Source organism: Mustela putorius, unplaced genomic scaffold (assembly GCF_011764305.1).
Source record: "Mustela putorius furo isolate JIRA1106 unplaced genomic scaffold, ASM1176430v1.1 tig00000224_pilon_pilon_pilon, whole genome shotgun sequence".
NCBI lineage: Eukaryota > Metazoa > Chordata > Mammalia > Carnivora > Mustelidae > Mustela > Mustela putorius.
The window spans coordinates 34,232,276-34,253,390 of NW_025421321.1; positions in this window are offsets into that span (position 1 = coordinate 34,232,276).

Here is a 21,115-nt window from a genome sequence, read left to right on the forward strand (position 1 = left end):
TTGTTAATAACCCGGAAGGTGGCACAGCTGCGAATGCCCAGTTGACCCAAAGCATTTCTTTCTGAAGTGGGAAAGTGACTGATGGAGACTCTAGTGTATTTAGATCACAGAGTGTTTTTTGCTTGTACTGGAGGAATGAATATTGAAGTTGGAATTGGGCCCTTTGTTACTGCCCAGATGATCAACAGCAGGGGTGTTTACAGTGCCCATCAACCAGGCTTTCCGTTGCACCTGTTGGGGGACCAGCTGCAGAAAGCAGGTGTATCTGAGGACCTAGAGGATGGGTGACTGTGGAGAATGCTGAGGGCTTCCAGATGTATTCCACATAAACACTGGACCAACAGCTGGGGCGGGGGACAGGAAAGATGTAGATTTAATTAAAAAGGATGTGCAAATTTGATTATTAATTTTAACTCACTGTATAAATGTAACACACACATAATGTGTATTTCAGAACAACTCAGTGGAATGTGTTGATGTAATCATGAGATTCACTTTTCATCAATTCCATGCACATTATGTTTTGTTCATTGGTCCACACATTGTTCATTACATTTCCATGTCCATATAAAAAATTTTTCCCAGGCAGGAAGCTAAAGTTCCAGTTTAATTGTAAATGCTTGCAGTCCTAAGAACACACAGTTGTCAATGTAAAACAGAAACTAGTCAAGCAGCTTCTGATGCCTGCATTTATATCTAGATGAATTACATGAATCACTCAGTATAGGATGGGAAACTTTGGCCACAACTATTTGTGCTGTGGATGGTGGACTCTCATGAGATTGGACCAGTCCTTTAGTTTCTTGTGTGCCACTTACCAGAGATGAGAGACTACAGTGTTCATGAAAGGGGTGGAACTCAGGGGCATATTGAGGCTGCTGTCCTGGATTTTGTATACTGTCCATAAAATGTGTAGGAAGCCTGAGGAGAATTTTCAGTGGCTGGCTTTGGAATGCTAAGTGTGTTGTGGGTCTTCTTACCTAGCAATCTGAACGTATGGGGCATTGCCCACAACTCAGAAGAGCTGGAAGTGAGAATACGCTCTACCTTGGGAATAACACCCTTTTGGGCAGTTTTGAATGGCAGTTAAAACTGGCATTAGTTGAGAAGATAGATGTAAAATTATAGCATCAGAGCTGAGGGTAAAATCCGAATTCTTGAGAGTACTGTCTCTTGGGGCTTTCAGGAGACTCTCCCACTAGCTTTAAAGTGCCACGTTATTTTAGAACATTGATTCTTGAAGCCATAGGCAAAATGCTGTGTATATGTGAATATGTGCATTTTTCTTAGTGGTAATAAGTATTTCCTTTTCTTCAGATTCTCAAAGCTCCCCAAATCTTAAGACCTAAGGAGAGTGTTGTTTCTTTGGTGAGCTTTTGTCTTGAGTAGCACCTCATTTCTCTTCAGGAAATGTATTCATAGCAGGAGATAGTAATGCCAATAGCAGCGACAATAACAGTTAATACTTAAGGGCATTTATTTCATTCCAGCTACTATGTTTGTTCATTTAATAAGATAATTGTAATTGTCAAAAATAACAATTAAACCATAATGAATAGTTACTTTTGCACGAAGGGATTCAATTCCTGTAGCATGATATTCAAGGGCCTCCCTGCCCTGGTCTTGAATGGCAATCTTTTTCAATATTTATTTACCCAAAGTATTAGTTTCTTATGCTGGATAACAAATTACTAGAAACAAACTTAGTAGCTTTAAAAGTGCCTATTTATTATTTCATAGTTTCTGTGGGTCAGAAGTCCAGGTAAGACTTGCCTAGATTATTGAGGCTTACCAGGGTGTAGTACAGGTTTGGCTTGGCCTTTGGTCCAGTCTCAGGCTTGACAGGGGAAGGATATAATTTACTGATATACATCCTCTGATTGTTGGCAGAGTTCATCTTCCCTTTTTCTTACTGACTGTTGGCAGGAGGATATTCTCCTAGAATATCTAGTAGAAGCTGCTACTAGAAGCTACTAGAAGCTGCCTATTACATGACCCTCTCATAATGTGACAGTTTACTTCTTCATAGCCAGCAAAAAAGCTTTTCTGTCCTTTCTGCTCTGATGAAGCATTATAATATAAAAGGGTCAGGGAAATAATACCCTTTGACATATAATGTAACCTAATCAAGGGATGGCATCTATTAGTTGTGACATATTCTGTTGGTTAGAAGCAAGTCACAGATTCTACCCAAACTCAAGGAGATAGGATTATACAAGTGTGTTACTTATTGGGGGTAACTTTGTGTGTGTTGGTAGCATCCAACATTAGTACTGGGTGCAGTTTTGGCTAGTATAAATATACATCAGGAAGCTTCATTTTTCCATTTCAGCTTTTTGCTTCTGGTGTTTAGGGAGTATTGTTGTTCCTCAGAAGTGCTTTGCATGCTTATCCCACTGACCCTTTGCTCTCAGTTGTGCTCCCAGCTTGGAGTGCCCTCCAGTGTCCTGGCCATCTGTTACTATCATTGTCAGACTAAAAGGCTCTGCTCAAATACTATGGTTTTTTTCCCCCCAAACCTTCTCTGATGCCTCCATTATTGTGGAGGCATGGGAGCAAGTTGTCATACCTTTCTTATGGCAAACATTTAATTCTGAATTTTTTGTAAATAACTCTCTTCTTCAAAAAAGGAATCATGTCTTACTAGTACTTTTTTGGGGCGGGGAGGGGTCAGAGCTCATCATTTTTACATAGGAAATAATAAGTAAATGTTTGTGGAACTAATTTCTCCCAAACAATTGAAAATTGATTATGAGAATAATCACAACTGAACCTTAACATTGGTTTGGGCTTTTCCTTTTAAAATGGGGACAGAAAGCTTACCTCAAACTCCTTCCTTTTCTCTTCCTTCTGGCCCCTGCAGTATCCAGTCAGGACTTTTTAGCCCAGCTTGAAAAGATCAAGAGGTGAAAGCTACTGAAGAACCCAGTTTGACAGTGTTTTGCCTCTTACTGGGGTTTTATGCCCCACTTGCTGCATTTCCTTCCTGCCATTTTGATGCCAAAAGTAAAACTTGCTGCTGACCATTTACTTCAGGTCCCGCTGAAAAAAACATCCAGATTCTGTGACAGGCCAATTTTCCAGCCATTGAAAGGAGTTTCCAGGTGGGACCTGTCATCCCAGTAGTAGTTCAGGTGCTTTTGTTCAAATGTGAAATTGCAGTTTATTCTCCCTGATAACTGACTGGGGTATTAGAAATGGTTTGGCTTTCATTTCTTTAGCTCGATATAAGGTAATAAATAACTTCATCATATAAACAATTTAAATAACTGTCCATTTTGGTGGTGCTATTGGTATGACATCAATAAAATATCATTTTTTATTCAGTGTTGCATTTCTGTCCTCCTTCCTGGAGGCTGATTACTTCCTGGAGTAAGATTTTAAAAAAATTGAAAAACCAAAAAAGAGGAAAGGGAAATTCAGCTAAAGCAAGAAATACTCCTGACATTGGGCTCTGCAAAGGCAAAGGGTATAGAGCATTGATTTTAATTTGATTTTAAATATAATAGTAAAGTGAACCCAAAGTTGGAAAAGAAAAAAAAATCTGTGTTAGCAAAATGAAATGGTCCTTATGGATAATGTGGATGTGACACATTGTGCTAACAGTGGCTGGCTGTCCTTGGAGCTGCTTTGTCTCTCTGCCTCCCCCAGTGTACCTTTGCAGCCCTTTTTGAATCCCCCATGGATAAAAAGAAACACCAGTACCCAAGCAGTTGTTTCCATAAGGTAACATCAGCTAAACTTGACTAATGCTTTAATGAGGTGGCTCCAGGGAGATAGGTCCTACTCCAAGAGAGTGAAGACAGAACTGGTCTTAATACAAGCATGGCTGCTTGGTCACACAAGAAGGTGCCAAGGGATGGTGATGGCTTCTCTGTCATTTAGTAAACTTTCAGGGCAAGTGGGACTGCAGATTCTAAGGTGGGTCTGAGGTACATAATTTGTTGAATAGTAAGAGAATTATAGTGGGAAACCAAAGAACATGTAGCCTATGAAGTTAAGGGCTGTTCAGTGTCAGGGAACAGATTGGGGTGGAAATTTCCTTTTTTTTTTTTTAATTTATTTTTAAATTATTTTCAGCATAACAGTATTCATTCTTTTTTCACCACACCCAGTGCTCCATGCAATCCGTGCCCTCCATAATACCCACCACCTGGTACCCCAACCTCCTACCCCCCGCCACTTCAAACCCCTCAGATTGTTTTTCAGAGTCCATAGTCTCTCATGGTTCACCTCCCCTTTCAATTTCCCCCAGCTCCGGAAATTTCCTTTTGACATCCTGCTTGCACTCCCCCATGACATAGAATTTCAAAAAACTCACAGGGTTGTGTTCAGAAATAATTGTAAGCAAGTGCAGGCTAGTATTTTTGGCACGGTTGTGGTCTGGGAATAGCTCTACCTTTAAGTAAGGAATCATCATGAATTTTAATAGTTATTTAAAAACTTTCCTAAGATCTGTGTATGTTTTCATCAGAAGTGGTCATGGACTCCAGTTAAATGGGGAGGGTCTTAGGATTGAATAGACTAACACAAAGTACTGGTTTCAGATGTTTATATGCAGGCCTCATCACTCTTAAATCAACCTTCAAGCATTTACAGAATAGCAGAACAGCCAGTAAACATTGGTGCTGGGATAGACTTCTTTCCCAGAACCATTTCTAGTCTCTCCATCTCTTCTGTCCCTGCATAAAAGTTCACCTCCTCTCCACCTCTGAAGTGCTATCTGTAGGAACTCATAGATGGCAGAAAGAATGTCCTGTCACCCCCAACATATGGCTCACAATGGTTTTGAAGATTAAATGAGGTTATAGATATAAAATGTTTATTTTGTTACTGTTACTATTTTATTTTTTATTATGTTCAATTAGCCATTGTATAGTACCTCATTAGTTTTTGATGTAGTGTTCAGTGATTCATTAGTTGCATATAAAAACCCAGTGCTCATCACAACACATGCCCTCCTTAATACCCACCACCCAGCTACCCCATCCCCCACCCATCCCCTCTATAACCCTCAACTTGGTTCCCAGAGTCCAGAGTCTCTCATGGTTTCTCTCCCTCTCTTATTTCTTCCCATTCAGTTTTCCCTCCCTTCCACTATGGTCTTCCAAGCTATTCTTTATGTTCCACATATGGGTGAAACCATATGATAACTGTCTTTCTCTGCTTGACTTATTTCACTTAACATAATCCCTCCCCCATTTCCGTCCATGTTGATGCAAATAGTAGCTGTTCATCCTTTCTGATGGCTAATATTCTATTGCATATATGAACCACATCTTCTTTATCCACTCATCTGTTGAAGGGCATCTCAGCTCCTTCTACAGTTTGACTATCATGGACATCATTGCTATGAGCACTGGAGTGCATGTGCCCCTTCTTCTCACTACATCTGTATCTTTGGGGTCAATACTTAGTAAGTGCAATTGCTGTTACTATTTTTTAAAAATCATTGGTAATAATGGGCAGACTTCTTGCATGTGTCTGACATTAATTCATATTTTTCATACCTTCTCACCTTTTATACAATGAGGCTTGCTTTTTTCCTAGTATAATAATGAATGATGGAATATTTATTTTATTTTTTCTTTAACTTTTTTCAAAATAAAAATAGTCTTTTCTTTTTTTTTTTTTTAAGCATTATACTGGCTTATTGAAATGACTTGACCTCAAACCAAAGTTTGAGGTTGAATGTTTATGCCCTGATACTGAGAGAGAACATTATTTTTAAAATAAATAGGGTCAAGTAGTGCTAGGGCAAGTGTGATTTTTCCTGCTCCCCCCAGTACATTTGGCAGTGTCTAGAGATAGTTTGATTGTTATAACTTGGGGGAGGGGTCTACTGGCTTCTAGCAGGTCGAGACCATGGATGATGTTAAAAACACTACAAAGCACATTTTTCAATATAGAGACTGCCATAACAATTGTTGCCATAACAAGCTACTATAAATTTAGTGGCTTAAGACCATAAATTTAGTGGCTTTATTATTTTACCTTCTATAGGTCAGAAGTCTGGCATGGAGCTCAAGGAACTAAAATTAAGGTGTTAGTAAGTACCCTGTTCCTTTATGGAGGCTTTAAGGGAGAATTCATTCTTTTGCCTTTTTCAGCTTCTAGAAGCTGCCTGCATGCCTTGGTATGTGGGCCTCTTTTCTTGTATTTAAAGCCAGCAGTGGTGGGTCAAGTCCCTTCCATGTTTCAGATCTCTCCTGCTTCTTCCATCATCACATCTCTTTGACCAACTATTTTGTCCTTCTCTTTCACTTTAGGGGTGCCTGTGATTATATTGGATCCACCCAGTAGTCCAAGATAATCTCTGTATTGTAAAGTATTCTAATTAGCAACCTTAAATTTGTCAGCAAACCTTAATTTCCTTTTGTTATGTAATGTAACATATTCACAGGTTCCAGGGATTAGGTCATGAACATCTCTGTGAGGCCATTATTCTGCCTACTACAGCCCTCACAACAAAAATTATCTGTCCCCACATATCAGTAGTACTGAGACTGAGAAAATCTGTCCTAGAGAAAGCTTCTGGACCTACAAGACGGAGCTATGTTCAATGTGGATAAATGAAAAAGATAACCTATTCTTAAATAGACTCACTTGAAGTGTTAACATCACAGCCCATTTAACAACTTGGACAATTTGCATTAAAAGGCACTGCTGGGTGAGATTTCTTGTCCACTGCTGACCAAGATATGATGTTAACTTGGTCCACCTGACAGGGAAGTGAAAATCCTCCTATTAAATAAATGAAGCACCAGCTTCTGGTAACAAACATATGAAACAGAATATTCATCTTTTCTTCAATGGGAATAACATATGACAAAAGTGAGGCTTTCTTCACATTGTTTGTTTATGGAAAATTCATCTCCACTGAGGCCTTATGTTAAATTTGCTCTCTGATGTTAGCATTTCCAGGATGCACAGGGCCACTGGAGTATGTTCTTATGATCTTACCATTTATTTACCTTGATATGAAACTCCAATTACTGTCAGAGATGCTTCTTGTTAAATATGGTAAGATCTCCAGCTTCCGAGAGTGTGAATATGTATTTGATTCTCTGGGGCCAGGCCCAGATGCAAGTTAAGGAATCAGAGTTCTGGGGACGTGGGTGCAAATTAATTAAATATCTAAAGATAACAGTGGAGGAAGTTTGGGCTTTAGAGGAAAGGATGGAATTTAGGGAGAGAGAATTGTATAGCAACAGACTGTGCAGTTGGTTTTCCTTCCACTGGAGCCTCTTGGTTTTGCATGGGTATGTATGTGTTTTTGTATGCACTGAGAATTACTGTGCTTTTTTGTTGCTTTTTTGTGGCTTTTGACACCTAAAGCAACTCTTTTGGATAATCTGAAGTCAGGAATATGAATATAACACGTAACTTCCAATGACATCAGGGGAGACTACTCTCCAGATAAAATGTTAGAATTTTCCTGATTATTCAGACTGTCATATTTAGTTACCAGCTTTCTTTGGGTAATCCAACTCTATTTTATTCATGGGCTATTCTAAAAATATAATCAAAGGGCACCTACTGGCTACAAGTGACTTTGCTCATGTCTAATGGGGCTGTGAAAAATGGTTTGAATTTAGTGCAGATGGGGGAAAATATGTGCTGTCATCAAGAGCCCATCACACTTTCAACTTACAAAATATCTTGACTGGAGTCTAGCCAAAGTGAGTCTTAGGTAGATGCTTTAGGGAGGATGAATGTATTGGGTCAGATAAAGGAAGGACCAGAAGCACACTTAAGTAGACTTTAAATTGAACGGATTGGGATACTATTATTTTTGGCTTGGTAAGTAGAAGGATGTAACTATGCTTGTTTTTCCTTTTTCCTTTTTTTTTTTTTTTTTTTGAGTTGCATTTAGTTTCTATTTTGGAGCTATATATTTTTTTTTATTTCTGGGAGCCACAGAGGCCTGCTTTGGGGAAGCACTGAAGTTCTGTGGTTCTGAGTGTGAAAAATAAATGATTGCATCATTGTTGTTGCTGGGGAATTTTCTGGGAAACATTTCCGTTCCTTCACTGAAATCTGTTCTATGCATACGCCTTGGAGAATGATCATTTCCTAGGTATAAAGCACATGCCTGCAGCAGATCAGTTACTCTTTATAACCCTGGAGCATATAAACAATTTGATTTGGAAAACAAGTTAAGTATTTCCTTTGCCTTCCACCTTATTGGCTGCAATATTGTTTTGTCATTCTTTTCTGGATGGAGAAGACAGAAGCGTGGTTTTAGTCAGGAGAGGTAATATGTTCTCAGCCTTATCTGAAGAAACTACCCTTTGTGTGATCATAATTAGCCCAGAGGGATTGTAATATGTCAAAACCTCAGGCACATTTTTGAGGCTCAAATGCACAGTGGCAGGAAAGACTTTCTAAAACAATCCAAGGTGTGTCATAGTGTGATGACTTTAAACTTGAGTGCCACCAGAATCCCTGAGGGCTTTTTAAGACATTGATCACTGGACTTCACCTCCAGATCTAGGAAAAGGTCCCAGAATTTGCATTTCTAACACATTCCCAGGAGATGCTGCTGTTGTTTCTGGTCCTAGATCATGCTATAAGGACAGTTGGCATAGTGGGTAGGAGTAGACTTAATGACTCTGAACTTTGGGTACCACCATTTCCAAATCTTGGGTCATGGTCCCACCTTGATCTGAATGAGATTTCGTATTTTAACAGTATTTTCAGGTCATTTGTTTCCACATTAAGTTCAAGAAGCCTGACTTAATTTCACTATTCCTTATTTCCCTCATCTGTAAAATGGGAATGATACTTAGTTCTGAGGGGTATTGTGAAGTGAAACACGTGTGGCAGACCTAGCAGTAGGTCTGACACAGAATGTGCCCCTGAACAATGTTACTACTTACAGTTATGAAGTCAATTTGGGATGGAAAAGCAAGTGATTTATTTCCTTGCAAGAACCTGTTTTTTAAAGTTCAAAATTGTGTTTCTTTTTTTTTCCACTTGTTTTTTCCACCTTTTTTTTTTTTTTTCCCTTTTAAGAGCTTCTACTTTCCTTGGAAGTACAAACATTAAGTAACTGAAAGTAGTAGGTTTGAGGACAAATGAGTTTCCTGTTTTACTCATTCCTATCATAAATGCCTTGACTAAGATATCTTCAATTATCTTAAGAGAATATGGGAAAATTCTGAAAGCAAAATAGGTATTAAATTGACAGATATGTTTAGCACTTCATAAAGCTTGTGGTGGAGGATCTTAAAGTCAATCAGACTTTATTAGGGTACAGAAACTGAAAAAAGTTGGAAATTGGCATTAGACTTTTCTCCCTTTCTTCCCCTACCTTTTCTCCAATTCTTGCAATTCAGTTCTGCAATTGTTTTCAGAATTAAGTAAAATTATTTTGCTTCAGCATGTCTAGAAAAGGTTGGTGTATCTTAAGAAGGCTTCTTTGCAACAAAGCATTTCAGTATTTCCTGGGGAAGTATAGTGCTCTGACTTCGGAGGACCTGTTCCAGCTCTGGGCTGGGCCTCTGAATCCTTGCTATTTGCTCCTAAGATCTGGTTCTAAATAGCAGATGCCCTTGGAAGCTTGGAGTTCTGAGTGTTACCCCAGATCTGTAATTAGTGCATCTGGTGTCTGGCCGGGGATCAGCATTTATGCACCTTGGGCAGGTTGCTTATCTACACTAAATTTTACTCTCCCCATTTTTAAATGGAAATCCTTATATTTTTCCTGCCTATATCCTAAAGTTGTAGTGAGGAACAAATAAAGTATATAGAGATACCTTGAATAACAACATTGTTTTATCATTGTCATTTGGGCAGACCCCTGGAATGTAGAGTAGAGCCTACTTCCGAGAACACTGGGGTGTCCTTGGTATCAAACTCATACTACTGAGGTTTATGAAAACACTGCTGTTAGAAGGTTGGGGCAAGGACAGCTGTAGTCAACCTTGCAGTAGTAGAAGCTGAATGCTTCACTGGGTGGAAGGACTTCCTCTACTCACCAAGCCCTGGGTACATCCTGAGTGCCTTAGCAGGTGGCGCCATGGGAGAGGGGGAAGATTATGAAGGGCTAAAGACGATGACATGTCTTTTTTTAATTTAATTTAATTTAATTTTATTTATTTGAGAAAGAGAGAGGCAGAATATAGTTACAGAGATAGGGAGAGAGAGCACAAGCAGGGAAGAGAGGGAGAAGCAGGCTCCCCACTGAGCTGGGAGCCCAATGCAGGGCTCTGTCCCAGGACCTCGGGATCACGACCTCAGCCAAAGGCAGACGGCTTAACGGACTGAGCCACCCAGGCGCCCCTATGATGACATTGCATGAATCTTTGGCTAGGGTCTCCATAATACTATTTCTTTCCATCTAGTCTCTCTCATAGCCTTGGTTTCTTAAAGGATCTTACCAGGAAGTTCTTAGATGCCTATTTAGATAAACAGACAAACAAAACAAACGAACATTTGACATCAAATCCTGCTAATTATCTTTTCCTCTTAAGGAGAAATTGAAGTTGTAGAACTTAAAGAATGTGGTCTCTACTACATACCCTCCAAACCTGACTCCTGGTTACCTGTGTAATTTCCCATCTTTGAATGTTTTTCACTTGGTCTGGTCTTTTTGGTAAAGAAGTCAGATTCTTTCTTTTTGGTAAAGAAGTCAGATTCATTCATTCATTCATTCTTTCTTTCTTTTTTCTTTTTTTCTAATAATTTTTTTTTTTTTAACAAATTTCAGTTGTTTATTGCTGGTATATAGAAAAGCAATTGAATTATTTTTTATTTTTATTAACATATAATGTATTATTTTTACCAGGGGTACAGGTCTGTGAATCATCGGGCTTATACACTTCACAGCACTCATAATGGCACATACCCTCCCCAATGTCCGTAACCCAGCCACCCTATTTCTACCCCTAACCCCGAGCAACCCTTTGTTTTGTGAGATTAAGAGCCTCTTATGGTTTGTCTCCCTCCCAATCCCATCTTGTTTCATTTTTTCCTTCCCTACCCCCCACAATTCCCTGCCCTGCCTCTTGAATTCCTCATATCAGAGAGATCATATGGTAATTATCTTTCTCTGATTGACTTATTTCGCTCAGTATAATACCTTCTAGTCCATCCACGTCATTGCAAATGGCAAGATTTCATTTCTTTTGATGGCTGCATAGTATTCCATTGTATATATAAACCACATCTTCTTTATCCATTCATCTGTTGGTGAACATCTAGGTTCTTTCCATAGTTTGGCTATTGTGGACCTTGCTGCTATAAATGTTTGGGTGCACATGCCCCTTCGGATCACTACATTTATATCTTTAGGGCAAATACACAGTAGTGTGATTGCTGGGTTGTAGGGTAGCTCTATTTCCAACTTTTTGAAAAACCATGGTGTTTTCTAGAATGGCTGCATCAGCTTGCATTCCCACCAACAGTGTAGGAGGGTTCCCCTTTCTCTGCATCTTTGCCAACATCTGTAGTTTCCTGACTTGGTAATTTTAGCCATTCTGACTGGTGTGAGGTGGTATCTCATTGTGGTTTTGATTTGTATTTCCCTGATGCCGAGTGATGTGGAGCACTTTTTCATGTGTCTGTTGGCTATCTGGATGTCTTCTTTGCAGAAATGTCTGTTTATGTCTTCTGCCCATTTCTTGATTGGATTATTTGTTCTTTGGATGTTGAGTTTAGTAAGTTCTTTATAGATTTTGGATACTAGCCCTTTGTGTGATATATCATTTGCAAATATCTTCTCCCATTATGTTGGTTATATTTTGGTTTTGTTGACTGTTTTCTTTTTTGGGCAAAACCTTTTGATCTTGATTAAGTCCCAATCGTTCATTTTTGCCCTTGCTTCCCTTGCCTTGGGCAATGTTTCTAGGAAGAAGTTGTTGCAACTAAGGTCAAAGAGGTTGCTGCCTGTGTTCTCTTCAAGGATTTTGATGGATTCCTGTCTCACATTGAGGTTTTTCCTCCATTTTGAGTCTATTTTTGTGTGTGGTATAAGGAAATGGTCCAGTTTCATTCTTCTGCATGTGGCTGTCCAATTTTCCCAACACCATTTGTTGAAGAGGCTCTCTTTTTTTCCATTGGACATTATTTCCTGCTTTGTCGAAGATTAGTTGACCATAGAGTTGAAGGTCCATTTCTGGGCTCTCTATTCTGTTCCATTGATCTATATGTCTGTTCCTGTGCCAGTACCATACTGTCTTGATGGTGACAGCTTTGTAATAGAGCTTGAAGTCCGGAATTGTGAGGCCACCAACTTGGTTTTCTTTTTCAACATTCCTCTAGCTATTTGGAGTCTTTATGGTTCCATATAAATTTTAGGATTATTTGTTCCATTTATTTGAAAAAAAAAATTGGTGGTATTTTGATAGTGATTGCATTAAATATGTAGATTGCTTTAGGTAGCATGGACATTTTCACACTATTAGTTTTTCCAATCCATGAGCATGGAACATTTTTCCATTTCTTTGTGTCTTACTCAACTTTTTTCATGAGTATTTTGTAGTTTTCTGAGTATAGATTCTTTGCCTCTTTGCTTAGGTTTATTCCTAGGTATCTTATGGTTTTGAGTGCAATTGTAAATGAGATTGACTTCTTAATTTCTCTTTCTTCTGTCTTGTTGTTGGTGTATAGAAATTCAACTGATTTGCGTGCACTAATTTTATATTCTGATACTTTACTGAATTCCTGTACAAGTTCTAGCAGATTTGCAGTGGAGTCTTTTGGGTTTTCCACATAAAGTATCATATCATCTGCAAAGAGTGAAAGTTTGCTTCTACTTTGTCTTTAATTTCTTTCTTTCTTTTTTTTTTTTTAAGATTTTTTTTATTTATTTGACCGACAGAGATCACAAGTAGGCAGAGAGGCAGGAAGGGGGGGGTGGGGGAAGCCGGCTTCCCGCTGAGCAGAGAGCCCAATGCAGGGCTCCATCCCAGGACCCTGGGATCATGACCTGAGCCAAAGGCAGAGGCTAAACCCACTGAGCCACCCAGGCATCCCTTTCATTTCTTTTTGCTGTCTGATTGCTGAGGCTAGGACTTCTAGTACTATGTTGAATAGCAGTGGTGATAGTGGACATACCTGCAGTGTTCCTGACCTTGAGAGAAAGCTCTCAGTTTTTCCCCACTGAGAATGATATTCGCTGTGTGTTTTTCATAGATGGCTTTGATGATATTGAGGTATGTGTTCTCTATCCCTACACTGTGAAGAGCTTTGATCAAGAAAGGATCTAAGGGCACCTGGGTGGCTCAGTGGGTTAAAGCCTCTGTCTTCAGCTCAGGTCAGATCCCAGGGTCCTGGGTATCAAGCCTAGGGTCCTGAGATTGAGCCCCGCATTGGGCTCTCTGCTCAGCATGGAGCCTCTTTCCCATCTCTCTTTCTGCCTGCCTCTCTGCCTATTTGTGATCTCTGTCTATCAAATAAATAAATAAAATCCTTAAAAAAAAGGATGCTATACTTTGTCAAATGGTTTTTCAGCGTCTATTATTGAGTATCATATGGTTCTTGTTTTTTCTTTTATTAATGTATTGTATCACATTGATTGATTTTGTGATGTTGAACCAAACTTGCAGCCCAGGAATAAATCACACTTGATCTTGGTGAATAATCCTTTTAACGTACTGTTGGTTCCTATTGACTAGTATTTTGGTGAGAATTTTTGCGTCTGTGTTCATCAAGGATATTGGTCTGTAATTCTCCTTTTTGATGGGGTCTTTGTCTGGTTTTGGCATCCAGGATATGCTGGCCTTATAAAATGAGTTTGGAAGTTTTCCTTCCATTTCTATTTTTTGGAACAGTTTCAGGAGAATAGGTATTGATTCTTCTTTAAATGTTTGGTAGAATTCCCCTGGGAAGCCATCTGGCCCTGGGCTCTTATTGGGAGATTTTTGATGACTGCTTCAATCTCCTTACTGGTTATGGGTCTGTTCAGGCTTTCTATTTCTTCCTGGTTCAGTTTTGGTAGTTTATATTTTTCTAGGTACGCATCTGTTTCTTCCAGATTGTCAAACTTTCTGGTGTATAGTTGCTCATAATATATTCTTATAATTGTTTGTATTTCTTTGGGTGTTGGTTGTGATCTGTCCTCTTTCATTCATGATTTATTTGGGTCCTTTCTCTTTTCTTTCTTTCTTTCTTTAAAATCTTTTAAAAAAATCTTTTTTTTTTTTTAAAAAGATTTATTTATTTATTTATTTGACAGAGAGAGATTACAAGTAGGCAGCGAGGCAGGCAGAGAGAGAGAGAGAGGAGGAAGCAGGTTCCCCGCTGGGCACAGAACCCGATGCAGGGCTCCCAGGATCCTGGGATCATGACCTGAGCCAAAGGCAGAGGCTTTAACCCATTGAGCCACCCAGGCGCCCCACCTTTCTCTTTTCTTTTTGATAAGTCTGGCCAGAGTTTTATCAATCTTATTAATTCTTTCAAAGAACAAGCTCCTAGTTTCATTGACTTGTTCTACTGTTCTTTTGATTTCTATTTCATCGATTTCTGCTCTGATCTTTATTATTTCTCTTCTTCTGCTGGGTTTAGCCTTTCTTTGCTATTCTTTCTCAAGCTCCTTTATTTTATTATTATTATTGTTTTTAAAGATTTTATTTATTGGACAGACAGAGATCACAAGTAGGCAGAGAGACAGGCAGAGAGAGAGAGGAGGAAGCAGGCTCCCCGTTGAGCAGAGAGCCTGATGTGGGGCTCGATCCCAGGATCCTGGGATCATGACCTGAGCTAAAGACAGAGGCTTTAACCCACTGAGCCACCGAGGCACCCTTCTCAAGCTCCTTTAGGTGTAGGGTTAGGTTGTGTACCTGAGACCTTTCTTGTTTCTTGAGAAAGGCTTGTATCTCTATATACTTTCCTTTCAGGACCACCTTTGCTGTGTCCCACAGGTTTTGAACAAGTTGTGTTTTCATTTTCATTTGTTTCTATGAATTTTTTAATTCTTCTTTAATTTTCTGGTTGACCCATTCATTCTTTAGTAGGATGCTCTTTAGCCTCCATGTATTTGAGTTCTTTTCAACTTTCCTCTTATGATTGAGTTCTAGTTTCAGAGCATTGTGGTCTGAAAATATGCAAGGATGATCCCAATCTTTTGGTACTGGTTGAGACCTGATTTCTGACCTAGGATGTGATGTAGTCCAGAGAATGTTCCAGGTTCACTAGAGAAGAATGTGTATTCTGTTGCTTTGGGATGGAATGTTCTGAATATCTCTGTGATGTTCATCTGGTCCAGTGTGTCATTTAAAGCCTTTATTTCCTTGTTGATCTTTTGCTTGGATGATCTGTCCATTTCAGTGAAGGGGGTGTAAAGTCCCCTACTATTATTGTATTGTTGATGTGTTTCTTTGATTTTGTTATTAATTGGTTTATGTAGATGGCTGCTCCCATGTTAGGGGCATAGATATTTAAAATTGTTAGATCTTCTTGTTGGGCAGATCCTTTGAGTATGATATAGTGTCCTTCCTCATCTCTTATGATAGCCTTTGGTTTAAAATCTAATATAAGGATTGGCACTCCAGCTTTCTTTTTGTCCATTAGCATGGTAAATTGTTTTCCACCCCCTTACTTTAAACCTGGAGGTGTCTTTGGTTCTAATATGAATTTCTTATAGACAGCATATCAGTGGGTCTTTTTTTTTTTTTTTTTTAATCCATTCTGATACCCTGAGTCTTTTGCTTGGGATATTTAGCCCATTTACATTCAGGGTAACTATTGAAAGATATGAATCCAGTGCCATTGTATTGCCTGTAAGGTGACTGTTACTCTATATTGTCTCTGTTCCTTTCTGTTCTGTTAGTTTTATGTTCTCTCTTTGCTTAGAGGACCCTTTTCCAGTAGGGCTGGTTTGTTGTTTGCAAATTATTTTAATTTTTGTTTGTCGTGGAAGCTTTTTATTTCTCCTATTTTCAGTGACATCCTAGCTGGATATAGTATTCTTGGCTGCATGTTTTTCTTGTTTAGTGCTCTGAATAGATCATGCCAGTCCTTTCTGGCCTATCAGGTCTCTGTGGAAAAGTAAGCTGCCAATCTAATATTTCTACCATTCTATGTCATAGACTTCTTGTCCTGAGCTACTTTCAGGATTTTCTCTTTGTGACTAAGACTTCTGAGTTTTACTATTAGATGATGGGGTGTGGACCTATTTTTATTGATTTTGAGGGCAGGTCTCTGTGCCTCCTCAATTTTGATGCTTGTTTCCTTCCCCAAATTAGGGAAATTCTCTGGTATAATCTGTTCCAATATATCTTCTGCTCCTCTCTCTGTTTCTTCTTCTCCTGGGATCCCAATTATTCTAATATTGTTTTGTCTTATGATATTACTTATCTCTTGAATTCTCCTCTCATGGTCCAGTAGTTGTCTCTCTTTTGCTCAACTTCTTTATTTTCTGTTGTTTAGGCTTCTATATCACTAATTCTCTCTTCTGCCTCATTTATCCTAGCAGTAAGAACCTCTATTTTTTATTGCACCTCATGAATAGCTTTTTTATTTCAACTTTGTTAGATTTGAGTTCCTTTATTTCTCCAGGAGGGGATTCTCTAATATCTTCTATTTTTTTTTTTTGAGCCCAGCTAGCACCTTGATAATCATCATTCTGAACTCTAGTTCTGACATATTACTAATGTCCATGTTGATTAGGTCCCTAGCTGTTGGTACTGCCCATTGTTCTTTTTTCTGTGGCAAGTTTTCCTGCCTTATAATTTTATCCAGATAAGAATAGATGAATGAGAGAACAAAATACTAAATGGGTGGTCAAGACCCCAGAAAAATATACACTAACCAAATCAGAAGACACCTAAAACTAGGGGGAGAAGAAGGGGGGAATAAATATATATATAAATATATAAATATAAATATATATATTAGACTGGTCAATAGAACAGATCTGTCCACTTGATTTTGGATATATTTTGGTCTCTTAGAAGAAACTACCTTTCAAAATTTTAAAGAAAGAAAAACTTATATGTATATATAAAAATAAGGGTAAACATGATGAAGGGATGGAATATAACTATGAAGATGAAAATTAAAAAATATTCTAACAAAGGAATTGATAAGTTGGTTGGAAAAAGAAAAAAAAAAGAGGAGAGAATGTAATCAGGCTGGAGACTAGAACAAAGCCATGTGCTAGATTTAGTGCAAATTTTGATGTATTAGAAGAAATTGTATCCTAAAATTTTAAAGAAAAAAACTTATATGTATACAAAAAATAAGGTTAAATACAGTGAAGGGATAAAATATGACTATAACAATGAAAATTTAAAAAGATTTTTTAAAAAAATGTATTGATAAGATAAAATAGTTAAAAAGCATTAAAAGAGGAAACAGGAAAAGTTAAAAAAATAGTATAAACAAAAAATAAATTTAAAAAATTTAACTTTGAAAGACTAAAGGATTATGGGAAAAAAAGCCATGAATTCTATGTGTTTCTTCCCCCTAGCTCTGGAATTCCATAGTTCTCATTGAATCATAAACTTGGTCTTGACTGGGTGTTCTTGCTGCTCTTCTGGGGGAGGAGCCTCTTGCCCATGATTGTCAGATGTCTTTGCCAGAGGCGGAATTGCACCACCCTTGTCAAGGGCCAGGCTAAGTAATCTGCTTGGTTTTGCTCTCTGTAGCTTTTGTTTCCTGAACACTTTCCATACAGCTTTAAAGGATGGGAATGAAAATGGCGGCCTCCAAATCTCCAGCCCCATAGGAGTCGAAAGTTTGTGGCCCCACTCCTCAGTGAACCCTCAAAGAAAAGCAGTCAATCCCTCCCATCTCCCTGGTCTCTGGCCGCACTTTGAGCTCATTCAGCCTGTGACTGACTGTTTCTATCTCTGGCGCACGGCCCTCTTTGGAGTCTCCAAAGTCAGTAGATTCCTGCAGCATGCTCCTGAGCCAGTCCTTCCTGAGGAGGAAGGAGGGAATCTCTCCAGATATGCCACTTGTGGGGTCCCTGCTGGAAGAGCAGTGGCCCAACTGTGTGTCAGGTCATAGTTTAAGGTAACCCCGAGCTGAGAGCACACTCCTTGGCTCCGTCTCTGTAGCCAGCTTCCCTGCTCCGATACGTGGGAACTCTGCCACAGTCAGATACCCCTGGTCTTTCTCTGTCTGTGTGGGTCCTGAGACCACACTGTCTGTGCTAGGGCTCCACCCCCGCTTAGCCTCTGGACTGATGTCCCTCAATGGAGCAGACTTCTAAAAGTTCCGATTTTGTGCTCTGCTGCTCCACAGCTGGCCAGGACCTGGCCTCTCCCCCTGTGGTCTATCTTCCCATCACTTTGGATTCACTTCTCTGCATGTCCTACCTTCCAGAAAGTGGTCGATTTTCTGTTCCTAGAATTGCTACTTTTCTTCTCTTTGATCTCCTGTTGAGTTTGTAGGTGTTCAGAATGGTTTGTTAAGTATCTAGCTGACCTCCTGAGACCTAATGATATTCCAGTCTCCTCCTCCTCCATCTTGCTTCCTCCCTCAGATTTTCTTCTTTCTTGTATCCTGCCAAGACCTTCCCTTATCCCATTGCTAATTTAATTTCCCAGGGTAAACTCCAACCTATCCATCTATGATCTTAACATTTATTTCAACCTCCTGAACTCCAGATGCTGGAAAACAAAAGCTGCTTGAAAAACTCCTCTAGACCTCAGGTGCTGGGTACTTTATTGGTTCTGCCTATGTGTAAGGCTGGGTTTCAGAGCTGAGTGGAACAGAATGGAGTGAGAGACAGGTCGCGAGTCACCTACTTTGCTGGTGCACAACAGGTCAGAGGCTGCTGTGTTTTAAACTCACCAACTTGCTGTCACAATGACAGCAGTTTTCTCCAGGGTGGCAGGGCCTGGAGAATTAGTCCTGAAAGCTCTGTGTAGGTGTTTTAAGCCACCTAATGCCTATCAGTAAGTCACTTTATTCTGAGACTAGCTGGAAAGGTTTCTGTTGGCTGAAGTTAAATCCTAACTGATACACTGATTTGGCACTTGGCATTCTCCCTGATATGATTCACCAGCTTTCAGACCTGTATTCTTGGCCAGCCTGACTGTCTTTCCACTAGAGTAGCCAGATTTGTTATCCTGATCTCATAGGGGTCTTTTCATTCCCTTACTTCCAGGCACATTACTTGGCATGAACTCTATTGCTACTACTGCCAGTCAAGGTATGCCCTATGGCTTAAGCAATCAAAGAAATGTTTCTAAAATATAATTGCTTAAACTTGGATGTAAAGTATGAGTTTACATAGGTTCATGGCCTAATCTTGTAATGCATCAAATGCAATGGTTTGTTGGAGGCAGACCAGAAATTCTCCAAATCTTCTGTTCTATTAGGTATCCCAGCCTTTCCAGACATCTGGAATTTTTCATTCATTCATTTGTCATATTTATAGAATGTAATTTTTTAAGTGAATGAGAAGGGTACTTTTCATTTTAAAAATTGCTATTTATGCCATTTTCTACCTGTTATTAAGTAGTATCCTTCAGGGAATTCTCTTAGAAGATTTGAACATAATGTACTAAAGAAACCTTTGTGAAAAAAAACATGGACATTTTAGGAATCGGGACTATTAGAGTCGCTCTCAAGTCCCTGACTTGAACTTCAGAGTTGTGGATTTTTCACATGGATTCTATACCATTGCACCATTAGTATTCCTAACAGAGATTCAGAGGAAGCAGCTGAGCTTATTTTTCACTCACTAAAGATGGCCAGAAGACAGAAGCCACTTGAAGTTACTGAGATGGGGTGACAATATCTGAGAGGCCAACATGGCTTTTATTGGTGGGGTGTATGATGGATGTGTGGATAATCATGTGTAATCCTTCCTTTTCCATTGCTAAGCCTGTAAGAATGATACAAGACATCTCAAAAGAATCATGTGTCTTTCTAAACCTGAATGGAGGAAGAGAGTGTCTAGTGGAACGTTTTGTTTAGAGAAGGGGTTTTACATGTGCATAGGGCATGCACACACATTCTTACTCATGAGAGTTGTTCTTTTCAAAGCACAATTTGTCTCTGCCTTTGACCACAATCTGTTCCTGGAAATTCTATCAAAAAGCAGTCACCTTTTCCCATAATTACAGTGTGTTGTAATTGGGCATTGCATTCCTGACCAAGGGCCTGCCATTAAATAAACCATAGATGTGACAAAAATATATCCTAAAAGCAAAGATGTGATAGCTATAAACCTCTATAATAATTTTCAAGAATAAAATAATGGTTTGTCATATAAATGGGCTTAAATATACTGTACACATTGATTATATAAGAAATCTCAATGAATTGTAAAGTATATATAATATAAAACATATAAATCTAGTGCATTATAAATTTGACTTAAGATTCTACCTATAATAAACATTAAGCATTTACTTAATCATTTTTTTTCTTTCTTTTTTGAAAGTTAGGAGGACATTTTAATATATGATTTGAGTGGCCCAGTTTCCTCACAAAGAACCCTTCTTATCTCAGTGAAAGTCCTAGTTACAAGTAGAGGCATTTCAGAAAGCATCCTAATGACCTTGACAAAATAGTCTTTAGGAACATTTATTGCTACAGACAGAATGTTTCAAACCGCTGAGTGGGGAGTAGATATTATAAAGGACGATATAGGTTCCATGGAATGCTGAATGGATGGGTGATTATGTTGCAGGAAGTGAGGACTGGGAGCTATGTTTCCAGCTCTCCCTTTTCTGAGTCTTGAACTTGCTGTAAACTCTGTTGTGTCCCCTTCAATAACACATCCTGTGTTTATATGATGCTCCAGTGCTTAATGACTGAGAACATCACTACCTTAAGTAAATGTATGATGCTCTTTTGTTTTCCCTTAAAAGAACAAGTTCAGGAGATTTGAAAGCTCTGCTATTTTCTTAACAAAGCAACAATTTAAAAAAAATTAGCTCATTTTTCTTAAACAGAGTCTTTGAGTATCTGTTGTGGTAATACTGTGCATTTTGGTTCATTGCTTCTAGTATCTGGAGCAATGCCTGGCACAAGATTAGTGCTCAGTAAATATTTGTGGAAAAGAAAGAAGGGGAAAGAGGAAACAAAGGAAGAAAGAAGTGAATTGCTCAAGTAAGAGCTTTAACTACCTCAGGGCTTCTAGGACAGACCTTAGAGTATGCTCTAAGAGAAGGTGCCTTAAGGAGGTCGGGAAAACTGGACTCCCAGG